Genomic DNA, 14,180 nt, shown 5'->3' on the forward strand with positions numbered 1-14,180 from the left:
CCATGCACTGAGGGCCCCCAGCCATGCACTTCCTGGAGCCACTCAGAAAAACCAGGGCCTACAAGTGAGACTGGCCCATCCTCCTTGTAAAGAGCAAACATCCTCACCAAGAGCTCCCCTGGACAGCAGAAGGTGAGGACAGGTCTCACCCTCCTGTGCAAGGAGCCAACCAGGGATTCCTTCCAGAAGAACGTGGTGCTTGGCCAGGAAGATTGTCATTGGTGTGTTTGTTGATGTTCACCTTTTCTTACCGCTAGCTCTGAGCTCCTTTTACACCAGCAGTTCTCAAATTTTGGGTCTTAGGGCCCTTTAACTCTCTTAAAAATTGGGGACCCCCATGGAGCAGTTGGGTGGCTCAGTGGGTTAAGCAGCCCACTCTCGATCTCAGCTCAGGTCTTGATCTCAGCGTCATGAGTTCAAGCCCCACGTGATATAGAGATTACTTAAAAATAAAATCTTAAAGTTTGAGGACCCCAAGGAGTTTTAATAAACCCATTATACAACAACATAAAATAACATTTTAATGAAAACTAATCTTTTCAAAAAGTGAGAAGAATGGTTATTTTGCATTTTCGCAAGTGTCTTGAAAGGGTCAGATCATACTTGGAGAACTGCTGTGTGTATGATCTTTGGTTTCTACGTTTGCATCTACATTTTCAACCTATAATGACTCCTCTGTATCAGGCACTGTGTCAGCTGCTGGAAGAGAAGGGTGAAGTAAGATCTGGTCTTTGCTCTTGAGTTTGCAGACTCAAAGGGCTCGTTCCTCTATCTGAGTGCCTCCCACGCTTAGCAAGAGGCGGACACCAGCCACCTGCAGCCCTGTGAGAGCTTATCAGCTCATCTCTTTATTCTCCTGTAGCTTCATTTTCTGCCTGTCTCCTGGTTCCTTCTCAGAAACTTACAAACATGCTTACAGCCCCCACTTCTCTTTTTTTAAACCCATCTTCATCCCACTTCTGCCGGTTACTGGGCCTTTTCTCCTTCCCCTTATAGCCACACTTGGTGAAAGAGCTGCCTGGCCTCCTTAGCTCAACTTCCTCCAACTCCAGTCACTCTTCACCCTACAAAACTCCACTCCCAAATGGACAGGCTAGTAGACTTTTCTCCATCTGTATTCCTACCCAGCCCCTGGGCAGCACTCCATGCTCGTTCCTCAGAGCCAAGCCTGGCTGCTCAGTGAATCACCTGGGGGATTCTGCCTGTGCCTCTTCCCATTCAGTTGGTTTGGGACCAGCCTCCTAGTGGTAAACTGCTAGTTTTAAAAGCTGCCCAGGTGAACCAGGAAGTAGAGCATGGGAGAAAGGGGACAAGGTGTCAGACTGAAGAGATTCAGGAGCCGCGTGGTCCTGAATTGATTTGGAAATTTCAGTAGGTATTCCTGAGATCCTTTTTTTTTTTTTAAAGATTTTGTTTATTTATTTGACAGAGAGAGACACAGCGAGAGAGGGAACACAAGCAGGGGGAGTGGGAGAGGGAGAAGCAGGCTTCCCGCGGAGCAGGGAGCCCGATGCGGGGCTCGATCCCAGGACCCTGGGATCATGACCTGAGCCGAAGGCAGATGCTTAACGACTGAGCTACCCAGACACCCATCCTTTTTTTTTTTTAATCAAAGATTTTATTTATTCGAGAGAGAGAGAGACATGAGCAGGGGGGAGGGGCAGAGGGAGAGGGAGAAGCAGACTTGCCGCTGAGCAGGGAGCCCAATGCAGAGCTGGATCCCAGGACCCTTGGGATCATGACCTGAGCCAAAGGCAGACGCTTCTCAGGCTGAGCCACCCAGACGCCCCGAGATCTTTCATATTTAAAAAAATAAGCCTTGGAATACCTGAGAGTATCAGTCAGTTGAGTGTCTGACTCTTGGTTTTGGCTTGGGTCGTGATCTTGGGGTGGTGGGACCAAGCCCCACATCAGGATCTGCACTCAGGGCGGAGTCTGCTGGAGATTTTCTCCCACTCTCTCTCCCTTTCCTTCTGCTCCTCTCCCTGCTTGCATTCTCTCTCTCTCACAAATGAATAAATAAAATCCTAAGAAAATAGTAATAAGCCTGCTGCATCTACTGGAAAGGCCTACATACAATGAGCACCCATAGAGCCTACATTAGGGCTTCTAAATATCACTTCACTGTAAAGCAAACTGCGGCTCCCCAGAGAAGGCTGATTATAGGTCTGGGGAAGAAACCGAGCATGGTGACCCTGGACCATTTTGTCATACCAGAAAGCAAGAATGTTACCAAAGACTCTGGAGGCCCTGTCCAGAGCTGGGGCAGAACCGGGGCAATTCAAACATCATTGAAAGTAATAACTATAATGGTTCAAAACACTTCAATTATGTTGAAACCTATTCGTTCATAATGTTCTTTGAAAAAGTACATTGATTGTTTTTGAAGACTGCTAAGGAGCCCAATGCATCATTTTTAAAAACTGGCAGAGAAAGGAAAAGAATCAAGCATTTATTCATTTATTCATTCATTCATTCATTTATTTATTTAAAGATTGTATTTATGTATTTGACAGAGACACAGCGAGAGAGGGACACAAGCAGGGGGAGTGGGAGAGGGAGAAGCAGGCTTCCCGTGGAGCAGGGAGCCTGATGTGGGGCTTGATCCCAGGACCCTGGGACCATGACCTGAGCCGAAGGCAGACACTCAACGACTGCACCACCCAGGCGCCCCAAGAATCAAGCATTTATTATCTTGAGTTTCCTGTACAAACTCTACGTCAGTATAACCAAATAATTGATGAGGGGAAATTCCTCTTTACAGAAGGATGGCAGCTAATAAATGAAGAAGAAATGATGGGATTGGAACATTGCCATCATGGAGCATACATGGCTGATAGCTTTGCACACAAAACAGAGACCACCCAACGTTCTGTGCTTCCTGGTGGAAGTCCACAATGCTACCAGGGAAATGTTCTCACTAGAAAATCAAACCTGAATCTGACTAAGCCTCTACATCACAGATCGGCACATCACATCCTGGGGGCCAACTCAGCCCTGATGCCTGTTTTTATGAATAAAGCTTTATTGAAACACAGCCATGCCCATTTAAGTAGTGGCAAGAGAGACGACTTGGCTTTGAGGGCTAAAATATTTACTGTCTAACCCTTTACAGAAAAAGTTTGCCAACCCTTGCTACAGATTCAGAAGAGTCCCAAGACTTATCAATCAGTTGCAATATAGGTATCTTACTTGAATCCTGATTGAACAAAAAGGAAAAGTTACTTATAAGAAAATTAGAGAAATCTGAACACTGGTTGGAAAATGTTATGGAATTATTATTAATAATTTTAGGTGTAATAATGGTATTGAGTGTGTGTGTGTGTGTATAAGAGGTATTATCTAGGGCAGACATGCTGCAATATTTATGAATGAAATGAGATTGATTTCAAAATAATACGGGTTGATAGAGAACATGCCATAATCCTACTAATAACTCTGTTAGCAGGCACCATTATGATTCCCATTTTACAGATGAGAAACTGAGGCACAGAATTGATATCGGACGGCTGGGAGGTGGGACTGGGACTCAGATTTGGCGACTTCAGAGCCTGTGCCCCTTACCAGCCCTGCCATGTGGCCTCCGGGGGATCACAGGATGGGCTGGCTGGAGAGGACCCCCAGAACACCTTCCCCGAGGAGCATACAGAAGGTGAAGCCACCAGGTGATCCCACAGACAGCATCCCCGTGGCTCGCTTAACGGACAATCTGAGCCCTCTGTGCCACTGACCACGTTAGAGCTACAGCCACATGGGGCGAATGGCCCCTTCCATCAGAGATGCCGGTTTAGCAGGAGACATACCACAAATACATGTTCGTTTTGGAAACCCCGCTCCAGCTGGGGCGGAGGAGAGGTGGGTGGTGCTGAGCCTGGAGACGGGAGACCAGTTAGGAGGCTGCCGCAAGAATCCATGAGGAGGCGACAAGGGGCACGGAGAGGGAGAAGTTAACGTCGAGTGTTGAGAGAGCGGGACTCATGAGTGCTATAGAGGCGGGGGCATTCGTCCTGTTTGCTGGAGGCTGGCCCCATGCAGCTGCGCTGTCACACGCCCGGCCTTATTCTCTCGGACAGTGAGAAGCAGGGACGGCAGATGTTCCCACTTAGGAGGGACAGTGAAGGACAACAGCCCCGAGCTCCCACCATGTCCCGGACGCTGCGGCTTCGCATCCTCTGCCACTCCGGGGCAGCCTTCCTGTGCCCGCGCCGCAGGGGAGAACGCTAAGCACAGGGCACTGAAGACCTGCCTGAGATCCCAGCAAGTAGGGATGAACCAGGTTTGCACCCAGAGTCAGCCTCCAAAGCTTGTGTTCTTTTACCTGAAGCAGGCTGCCTTCTCCAAAGGACTAATCAGGCACATTTTAGGACAGAGGAAAATAAGACTCACCTCCGACCTCCCTTTAAATACCAAGTATCCCTTCGGGTGCCTGGGTGGCTCAGTCATTAAGCGTCTGCCTTCGGCTCAGGTCCTGATCCCAGGGTCCTGGGATCGAGCCCCGCATCGGGCTCCCTGCTCCGCGGGAAGCCTGCTTCTCCCTCTCCCACTCCCCCTGCTCGTGTTCCCGCTCTCGCTGTGTCTCTCTCTGTCAAATGAATAAATAAAATCTTTTTAAAAAATAAATAGGGGCGCCTGGGTGGCTCAGATGGTTAAGCGTCTGCCTTCGGCTCAGGTCGTGGTCCCAGGGTCCTGGGATCGAGTCCCGCATTGGGCTCTCTGCTCCTTGGGAGCCTGCTTCTCCCTCTGCCTCTCTCTCTCTCTCTCTCTCTCTCTCTCTCTGTCTCTCATGAATAAATAAATAAAAATATTTTAAAAAAAATAAATAAATAAAAAATAAAAAATAAATAAATACCAAGTATCCCTCATGCATTTCAAATAGGTCTCCCTGTACAAGAAGCCCTGTCCACTCTCCAGAGCACAGTGGCTGGATAAATGAGGCCCATCAGGGCAACGCTCCATCAGCTGGGGCCAACCAGGCAAGGCTCTGCCTGGAGAGATGGGCTCGCTCCCAAGTCATGGAGGTTCCCAAGTGTTTGTCCACCAGCAGCCCTGCTCTTGCAGCCAGTGTGGAGAGCACGGCCAATGGCGAGTGCATAGTCCCGAGCCCCGAGACCTGTGATCAAGTTCTGATTCTGCCTCAGCCCCTGGGACTATGCCCAGTACCTCGCCTTTGCTCTGGGACCTAGATTTCCTTCCACGTGGGTCTGGTGCCCACCTCCGCGGTGCAGTTTCAGAGATTCAGCATGGATGGGGTCCCCTGACGTGTAGCCGTGTGGCTTATCTACTTGCTCTAGGGGGCTCCTTGTTAGAATGAAATTATATCCCATAACCCCTCGATTCTATTCACATTTTAACTGCTCCAAAGCCAGGACACAGACGTCTATACCTGTGAAGGCCTGTATTTGGTTGGTATTCCTGGTGCCATGATTGAAAACCACTCCCCTCAACATTTCAGTTACCAAACAGTTGAAGGATCATTTGTGAAAGCTGTATGAGTTTGGGGGTTGCCAAAAACTTTTTTTTTTAAAGATTTTATTTATTTACTTGAGAGAGAGAGAATGAGAGAGCACATGAGAGGGAAGAGGGTCAGAGGGAGAAGCAGACCCCCCGCTGAGCATGGAGCCCAATGCGGGACTCTATCCCGGGACTCCAGGATCATGACCTGAGCCGAAGGCAGTCGCTTAACCAACTGAGCCACCCAGGCGCCCTTGCCAAAAACTTTCTGTTGATACTTGCAGGCAATGTCAAGAAAGCCAAGCATGAATGCTTACAAGAAGGTGTCTGGGGCTGGGAGTCTCCTGGAGATCACAGTAGGGATCCACTTGTGTGAGGCAAGATAATGGTCTCTCAGGATACCCACATCCAAATCCCCAGGGACTGTGAGTCATTACCTTATGTGCCAGAAGGGACTTCACAGATGTGACTAAGTTAAGGCCCTTGGGATGAGCAACGTATCCTGGATTATCCGGCGGGGCCCAATCTAACCTTATGCATCTTTAAAGCCAGAGAACCTTTCCCAGCTATGGTTCGAGGGATGTGGTTTTGCTAGCTTTGAAGAGGGAGGAAGGGGCCAGAAGCCACGGAACGCAGGTGGCCTGAGAACCTTGCAAGGGTGAGAAAAGCCACTGTCCCCTAGAGCCACCAGAAAAGAAAGCAACCCCACCTACACCTTGACCTTAGCCGAGGGAGGCCCAGGTGAGACCTCTGACCTCGTCTCATAGTGCTGGATAATAAAATTCACGTGTTACAGTCACTGCGTCCGGGGCAGTTTATTACAGCCCCAAGAGGAAACTAAAGTACCACTCTTCGGGAAACCATCCCCTCATGCCTTACTGGCACAGAGGATGACATTGTTACGGAACCTGGACTGGATCGCCCGATGGAAGAACCAAGCGGCACCCGGAGACCTTGGAGGACAGGAGGTTTATTTAACGCTGGCGGGCTCAGAGGAGAGTACTCTCCAAAGGTCTGAGCCCTGAGCACAAAGGGGCCAATTTATACACTTCTACTTCCGCATACTTGGCACTTTTGGTGCGTGGGCAAAGCGGGGCAGGGAGAAGAACCCGGATTGGTGCATGCGGGAAGCAGAGCAGGGAGAAGAACCCGCAAGAGCCCCGGGGCAAGGACTGGGACTCTCTCGCTGGCTCGGTCGGCCATCTTAGGACACAGATTGTCCTTATCAACATCATATGGAAAAACATGGATATTGACCACTACGAGTCCACAATGCTTTGAAGAATGGGCCAGAACATGAAAAATGTTGAGAATAACTTACCAGTCTATTCACCTGTATTTTATGTTCACACAGGAATGGCTACATAGGGCTCCAGTCCTCTTTCACAGATATGAAACAGATATCCCAAGTGATGAGAAAGTATCCTGTCATGGGTTAATGGTAACATATCCTTTTCTTAGTGATTCATGAAATAATGGTTCTTTCTGCCGAGGCATGTATTTTCTTAATTAATTAAATTTTTTAGATGGGGGAGCAGAGGGAGAGGGAGAGAAAGAATCTCAAGCAGACTCCCTACCTAGTGTGGAGCCCGATGTGGGACTCGATCTCACGACCCTGAGATCATGACCTGAGCCGAAACCAAGAGTCAGACGCTTAACCCACTGAGCCACCCAGGGGCCCCTGAGGTGTGTATTTTACCATCATGACAGTCAATGACATAGAGTAACCCATGTGGGCATGCTCCTTACATAGGAGTCATTGGGTTAACGTTTGCTTCCCTGAAAAAATCTTGGATTTTAAGACTTGGCCCCTCAGCTGTGTGTTTCTGGGATTTGGGGGGTGCCTACCTGCACTGTCATCCTTCCTCAGTTCTAGGACTCGGTCTGAATGGCCTCCTTCCCTCTCTGTAACGGAGCTTCTCTGTCATTCCCGTTGCTCTGGGAACTGCTTCCCGTCCTCATTCTGGAGCCTAGGAGTCATTTGGCTAGGATCCCACAGGTGAGAAGGGGGATCCTCTTTACTGGAGTTAGCATTCTTCTGGAGTTCACAGCTGTCCTGTGGCCTTTGATTTTTACATCGTCAGAATTAATTGATATTAATGCCAAGGCAGGCGGAGTCCCTGAATGGCAAAACCAGAAGTGGCTCGGCGGCCGCAGACGACTCCTTCGGCTGCACACACGTCTTCTTTAATGTGCTATATTTATTCTGGTCACCTTCTGAAAGCCTCGATGGCATCCCTTTCCTGGTAAAAGTCTGGAGGAAGACAAATTCAAGCATCTGTTTGGACAGGGGCCATTTGGAGAATGGGACTGTCCTCTCTGTGGATTTATGAGTTTGTTGGAGGCACAAAGAGTGCAGAACGGACGCAGGGGAGGAGACAAGTAAAGAAAGTGCAGAGAAGTCTCCAGCCTCTGCACTGTCACACCTGCTTCTGTGGGTCTTGGGCTCAGCGGGGTTTCAGAGCCCCTGGCTGGTCCACTGTCGCTCAGATCTGTCTCAACATCGCTCGAGAGAGAAGCAACGTGGGCCGGGAAACCACCTGCCCCTCCAGCTCGGCATACAGAGTCCCAACCTCAACCAACAAACTCAGGGTGCAGCAGCCCACAGTGGGTCATCTGGGTGGGGTTGGAGGAGGGGAAGGCAAAGGAGTTCCCGAGACGATAATGAGGCAAGGCCCTCCCTGTAGGTAAAACAGCCAAACCTAGCATTTGACCTGCTTGCCCCTGTGGGCTGCCTGCAGGGTGTGTGGGACTTCTGGTCTGGCAGGGCACTTAGAGAAAAGCAAGGACCCAGAGAGGAGACGGTAGGACTGCAGTTCACTTTGGGATGCTATAATAAAAAGGAAGGGGAGGGAGTTCTCAGGCATTCCTGAGATGCCCAAACATGCTTGGACCCCGCCATGAGCTTCTCCGGCTTTCCCTCTGACCTCTTAGAGATATCCCATCAGCACAGAGGCTGGAAGGGTGGGTGGGCAAACCTGGAGCAGTTACGGGAGTACTCGTGAGAAATATGAGAAATTCCGTCAGAGCATCGCACACGGAGTGACCGTCAGCCTTTGCCTGCAGACTCAAGGGCTCACAACCACCCACTTGGCTCAAAATGGCAGCCACCCCCTGTGAGCGGGTTTCTTAGCTCTTGCCCACCTGTCCCCATCCTGCCTCTGCACCATTTCCAAGAGGAAGCATGTCAGCTCACCCCCACCTCCAATTTCATTCTCTACTCTCTCCTGAAGACTCCCACTCAACTAGTTGCCGAGAGAGCCCATGCCAGCCACCAGAATTCATCAGGCTCTGCTTTTGCTTGTAAGCATGCACAGACAATGAGAAGCTCCCAGGCACATGAGGAGAGTCAGTGGCTGAAAAGGGCCATTGAGCCAATATTTTTGAACTAATTTTGAGCTATTCCCCCCCACCCAGGGAAATATCAGAAGCTATTATATGAAGGAATGAAAAGATTTTAGTGTTTAAAAGAAATGAGCAATTGGAGCTCAAAGAAGAATTCTTGGCGAAAAAGCCATAATTTTTGAGAATAAAAGAAAAACTGAGGAGAGACAGCAAATGGCAGAAGGATAGAGCTGAAGCCTGATGGGCTGGATTAGCAGCTCAGTGTAACTCAAAGAATTGTTGCCACCACAAAGCAAAAGGACAGATGAGGGAGAACCATGAAAGGCAGTATTTACAACCAAGGGAAATCCACGAGATCTTGTCTTTCGCCTCCCAGGAGTCCAGGAAGGGAGAATGGAGAAGAGAAAGGTGATCAGAGAAACAAGTGTTCATTAAGCTGAAGACATTGGATCACAACTTTTCACCAAAGACTGGGTGGGATTATTTTGAAAGGCACTTAGGAATTCTGAAGATAAAAATGGTGGGTACCTTGTGTTGGGTGATATGGGCTCATCTCTAGGATCCTGAATGGCAGAAGACAGGAGCACAGCAGGTCCGAGGTGAAAAGCATCGGTCCCAGAATCTGTCTTTCCTGTGGAGGGAAGTGAGGAGAGCATGGGGTGCAGAAAAGGGCCATGCCTAGCAAAGCTCTTCCTCAAGACAGTGCCAACCAAATGAAAAAGAAATGAATCAGGAGGAGGCATTCCAGACAACGAAGGTGTGGTGTGTGAGCAACAGTCACCCAGGATAGCAATAACGCCGGCAGCTGAATCTGAACAGCTGTTGATAATATGACCGAAAGACATAAGTAATATGATTGTTAAGAGCAAATTCTTTTTTTTTTTAAAGATTTTATTTGGGGTGCCTGAGTGGCTCAGTCGTTAAGCATCTGCCTTCGGCTCAGGTCATGATCCCGGGGTCCTGGGATCAAGCCCCGCATCGGGTTCCCTGCTCCGCAGGAAGCCTGCTTCTCCCTCTCCCACTCCCCCTGCTTGTGTTCCCTCTCTCACTGTCTCTCTGTCAAATAAATAAAATCTTAAAAAAAAAAAAAAAAGAGTGGGAGAGGGATCATGGCCTGAGCCGAAGGCAGATGCTTAATGACTGAGCCATCCAGGCTCCCCTTAAGAGCTAATTCTTGACAAAAATGAACCATTGGGACTTTATCGAGATAAAAAGCTTCTGCACAGCAGAGGAAACAGTCGACAAAACCAAAAGACAACCTACAGAATGGGAGAAGATATTGCAAGTGTCTTATCAGATAAAGGGCTAGTATCCAAAATCTGAAAAGAACTTATCAAACTTAACACCCAAAAAACAAATAATCCAATCAAGAAATGGGCAGAAGACATGAACAGACACCTCTCCAAAGAAGACATCCAAATGGCCAACAGACACATGAAAAAATGCTCAACATCACTTGGCATCAGGGAAATACAAATCAGAACCTCAATGAGATACCACCTCACACCAGTCAGAACGGCTAAAATTAACAAGTCAGGAAACAACAGATGTTGGCAGGGATGTGGAGAAAGGGGAACCCTCCTACACTGCTGGTGGGAATGCAAGCTGGTGCAGCCACTCTGGAAAACAATATGGAGGTTCCTCAAAAAGTTGAAAACAGAGCTACCCTATGACTCAGCAATTGCACTACTAGGTATTTACCCCAAAGATACAAATGTAGTGATATGAAGGGGTATGTGCACCCCGATGTTTATAGCAGCAATGTCCACTATGGAAAGAAACCAGATGTCCATCAACAGACAAATGGATAAAGAAGATGTGGGATATAGAAACAATGGAATACTACTCAGCCTTCAAAAAAAATGAAATCTCTAGGCACCTGGATGGCTGTCAGTTAAGTGTCTGTCTTTGACTCAGGTCATGATCCCAGGGTCCTGGGATCGAGCCTCATATTCCCTACTCAGCAGTGAGTCTGCTTCTCCCTCTCCCTCTGTGATCTCTCTCTCTCAAATAAGTAAATAAAATCTTTAAAAAAAATGAAATCTTGCCATTTACAACAATGTGGTTGGAACTAGAGGGTATTATGCTAAGCGAAATAAGTCAATCAGAGAAAGGCAATTATCATGATCTCACTCATATGTGGAATTTAAGAAACAAAACAGAGGATCATAGGGGAAGAGAGGAAAAAATAAAACAAAACAAAATCAGAGAGGGAGACAAAACCATAAGAGACTCTTAACTCTAGGAGACAAACTGAGGGTTGCTGGACGGGAGGTGGGTGGGGGGATGGGGTAACTGGATGATGGACATTAAGGAGGGCACATGATGTGATGAGCACTGGGTGTTATATGCAACTGATGAATCACTGACTTCTACCTCTGAAACTTTATATGTTAATTAATTGAATTTAAATTTTAAAAATTAAAAAAAGAAGAACGAATTCTTGAAACAGAAGAGGCTGGTAGAGAACCAAACTCCAGATTTCACCCACTCTTGTAGTTGGGTGAGAGGGGGTGGGATAAGGAGGAAGGAGGAGGAAGAGCCCAGAGTTGGGCCAGGGTGGGGTGGGGCTGGATGGGGTGGGGAAGGTGGGGAGGGTTATCTGAAGAGGGAGGGAGACACCCTGGTCTCTCCTCTCTCTCTCTCTCTCTCTCTCTCTCTCTCTCTCTCTCTCTCTCTCACACACACACACACACACACACACACACACACACACACACGAGGGCTGAATTCTGACACCATCTGTTGTGGCCCCTCACGCTGCCTTGGCTTCCCCATCTGTGAGGTGGGAGATGAAGCCTACTTCGTTGGACACTATGAAATTAAGACACAAAACATGGCAATCGCCTCACACAGAGCTGACACATTTTAGGTGCTTTAGCTATTATTTTAACAATAACAATTATTGTTATTGATGGTGATAGGAAAATATAGGTTAAACCATTATTTTTCTTTTATTTTTTAAATTTAAAAACCTAGGATTTCAGTGATGCCATTATAAAACATTACCAGACGCTTGGGGGGCCTGGCTGGCTCAGTCAGTGGAGCATCTGACTCTTGGTCTCCAGGTCACAAGTTCGGACCCCACGTTCGGTCTACAGCTTACTTTATTTTTTTTATTTATTTTGTTTATTTTTTTTTTTAAGATTTTATTTATTTATTTGACAGAGAGAGACACAGCGAGAGAGGGAACACAAGCAGGGGGAGTGGGAGAGGGAGAAGCAGGCTCCCCGCAGAGCAGGGAGCCCGATGCAGGACTCGATCCCAGGACCCTGGGACCATGACCTGAGCCGAAGGCAGTCGCTTAACCAACTGAGCCACCCAGGCGCCCTACAGCTTACTTTAAAAAAAAAAAAAAAAAGTTACCAGAGACCGATTCAATGGACCATTCTGGGTGTGGAATATTGACATCCCAGCCCCATTGACAAACTGGTGCTGCTGCTGAGGGCTGGGGTGTGAACACTTTCCAGAAGCCCAGGGAGAGGCGGGTGGGGTGTGCCTCTTCCCTGACTAAGCCCCATGATCAGTCTGGCTGGCCAGGGCTGGGTTGGGCTGCCTTTGGAGGGTGGAGTGTGTTTGCTTTTTTCTGGGAGGTTGGGGCTCTTTCCCCTCAGGTGGGTGGGGACCGAGTCCAGAGCCAATAAGAAAGTCACAGGAAAGTTCTGCTTCCTGCAAAGAGCAGGATGTAGGCCTGTGTAGACAGCGGGATGGCAACTATTAGTTTTTTGGTTTTGTTTTTGTTTTTTTAAGATTTTATTTATTTGAGAGCACAAGCAGGGGAGAGGGGCAGAGGGAAAAGGAGAAGCAGGTTGCCCACTGAGCAGGGAGGCTGACACGGGGCTGGATCCTGAGATCATGACCTGAGCCGAAGGCAGCCCCTTAACCCACCGAGCCATCCAGGCGCCCCCAACTATTCGATTTTAAACCACAGCCATAGGATTTGAATGAGAGGCCAGAGCTGTCCTTGGCAGCTCCCTTCAGCCATCCAAACTCCTGCAAAGGGCCATACTCCTTTCCATGCTGCGGAGAAAAGGTCCTGAGTGGCCTGTCCCCAAGGCCTGGGCACCAAAGGCTCTCACCTGGACATCCCTCCCTTAAGGGTCACTTGGGCCCCACTGCTGTTAAGACTGGACTTTGGGGTTTCCTGGGGGTTTGGGGCATGAGCCCTCTGGTAGAAGTTTATCTTCTAAAAAAAAAAAAGTTTATCTTCTTGGGACATGTGTTTAAAGCCAGTCTCCACTGTAACAGTTACTATTTATCAGCCACCATACGCCCGGCTCTCACACACTTTCTCTCATCTACTCCTTAAGCAACGGTGGGCAGTGAGCATTATCATCCTCAATTTACAAGCCCGGCCACTGAGACCGGGGAGTTAGGAGCTTGCCCCATACTGGGTGGAGGGGACGCTGGACCCCAGTCCCGGATCCCCCAATAACTTCAGGAAGAATTCGAGGGTTTTCCCTTCATCAATATTTTTAGATTGTTTCCATTTCAGGGAAGCTTTTCTTTGGTTTTGAAAGAAAATACCCTAATGTGTCTGTCCTTTATAAGGATATAGAACAGTAGCGCTCCACGCATGGAACACGGTCTTGCCCGCTGGTTCTAGAAGGCTGGTGGCTTTCTACTTACGAATGTGGCCATTGGGTGGTGACAAATACCTCTCTCCCCAGAATGTGCTGGCTGCGGTGTTTCTATTTTTTCAGCTTTTCGTGATAACCTTGGGCTGGGGTGTTTACTTTTATTTATTTATTAAATAAAGATGGAGGCTAAATAAATAAGCTTCTATCCTTGAGTACCTGTTGTCACCACCTTGGACATTGAACCTGATAGAGTCCCTTGATGGAAACCAAGTGTGAAGCCTGGGGATGGGCTTGAACAACCCAGGGAAGGACAAAGTTATGAAAATCATCTTGGGCTCTGAGCCCCGGAATAGAGTCGGGCGTTCTCATCTGCCCCGAGCCCTCGGCAGCATTCGATCCAGGGCTGACCATTCTGTCTTGGCTCTTCTTTCTCCTGACTTCTCGGCCACCCCCATCCCTCTGTTTCCCTGGGTCTTCTCCAACCTCTCCTCGGGCTCTGGTTCCTCCCCCTCGAGCCCTCGGTGCTGGACATGCCTGCTCGGCTCGCAGTACTGGGTCCTCTCCCGCTCCCAGGGGGGCTCACCCAAAACCATGACCAGCTCAGCCCTCTCCGTCCTCCGCTCCCAACACCAACGCACTGTGGCCTCTACCTCCATTGGGACATCTGAGACTCATCAGGGTCAAAATGGGGCTTCTGCCTCACTTTCTTCCTGAGTCCTCCATCGGCTGTCTTCTTCGCCTCGGTTAACATCCCACTCATCCCGGTTGTTCAGACCACAGATGTGGGTGGCATCCTTGACTCTT

This window comes from Mirounga angustirostris, unplaced genomic scaffold, assembly GCF_029215605.1.
Source record: "Mirounga angustirostris isolate CCGP_5_RB_7025 unplaced genomic scaffold, mMirAng1.0.hap1 SCAF_1, whole genome shotgun sequence".
NCBI lineage: Eukaryota > Metazoa > Chordata > Mammalia > Carnivora > Phocidae > Mirounga > Mirounga angustirostris.